The following is a 1,448-nucleotide window of genomic DNA, read 5'->3' on the forward strand; positions in this document are numbered from 1 at the left end:
AAGAGCGAAACTCCGTCTCAAAAAAAAAAAAAAAAAACAAATAAAGATTTGTTAAAAACATTTGTTTAAGCTGGGCGCGGTGGCTCACGCCTGTAATCCCAGCACTTTGGGAGGCTGAGGCGGGTGGATCACGAGGTCAAGAGATCGAGACCAGCCTGACCAATATGGTGAAACCCCGTCTTTAAAACAAAACAAAATAAAACAAAACAAAAAACATTTGTTTACCCATCTGTTTATCTCTGTGATTCTGCACGTGGATGCTTTATATATTTTGGAGCTGTTGTTGCTGATATGGTTTGGATCGGTGTCCCTGCCTAGGTTTCATGTTGAATTATAATCCCCAATGTTGGAGGTGGGGCCTGGTGGGAGGTGATTGGATCATGGGGATGGTTTCCAGTGGTTTAGCACCATCCCCTTAATGCTGCCTTGTAATAGAGTTCTCACCAGATCTGTGACATCTCCCCACCCCGCTTTTCCTCCTGCTCCTGCCATATAAGACAGGCCTGCCTTCTCTTCAGGTCTCTCTGGTCTAGTCCGCAGAAGCAAGATGACGAAGAGAACATCATTGTTTGGAAACTATTGCAGTAAGACACACACGTTGCGCCTCCGTTGTGGCTCTAAGGCCTACCACCTTCAGAAGTCCACCTGTGGCAAATGTGGCTACCCCACCAAGCACAAGAGAAGGTATAACTGGAGTGCCAAGCTTAAAAAAAGAAATGCCACTGGGACTGGCTGAATGAGGCACCTAAAAATTATATACTGCAGATTCAGGCATGGATCCCGTGAAGGAACAACACCGAAACCCAAGAGGGCGGCTGTTGCAGCATCCAGTTCATCTTAAGAATTTCAATGATTAGTCACACAATAAATGTTCTGGTTAAAAAAAAAAAAAAACTTGCCTGCTTCCCCTTCTCCTTCCACTGTGATTGTAAGTTTCCTGAGGCCTCCCCAGCCATGCTTCCTGTACAGCCTGTGGAACTGTGAGCCAATTAAACTTCTTTTCTTTAAAAATTACCCAGTCCGGCCGGGCGCGGTGGCTCAAGCCTGTAATCCCAGCACTTTGGGAGGTCGAGACAGGCAGATCACCTGAGGTCAGGAGTTTGAGACCAGCCTGGCCAACACGGTGAAACCCCATCTCTACTAAAAATATAAAAATTAGCCAGGCATGGTGGCGCATGCCTATAATCCCAACTACTCCGGAGGCTGAGGCAGGAGAATTGCTGGAACCTGGGAGGTGGAGGTTGTACTAAGCCAAAATTATGCCACTGCACTCTAGTCTGGGCAACAGAGTGAGACTCTGTCTCGAAAAAAAAAAAAAAAAATGTTCAGAGTCTCACTCTGTTTCCCAGGCTGGAGTGCGGTGGGGTGATCATGCCTGACCGTAGCTTCAAACTCCTGGGCTCAAGTGATCCTCCCACCTCAGCCTTCTGAGTAGCTGAGACCACTGG

At 47.2% G+C, this 1,448-nt stretch overlaps 1 pseudogene; it reads left to right on the forward strand.

Annotated features, from left to right (window-relative positions):
• The first annotated feature begins 547 nt into the window (after positions 1-547).
• Positions 548-867, forward strand: LOC108309589 (annotated as a pseudogene).
• The last annotated feature ends 581 nt before the right edge of the window (positions 868-1,448 follow it).

The sequence above is a fragment of the Cebus imitator genome, unplaced genomic scaffold, assembly GCF_001604975.1.
Source record: "Cebus imitator isolate Cc_AM_T3 unplaced genomic scaffold, Cebus_imitator-1.0 Scaffold94, whole genome shotgun sequence".
NCBI lineage: Eukaryota > Metazoa > Chordata > Mammalia > Primates > Cebidae > Cebus > Cebus imitator.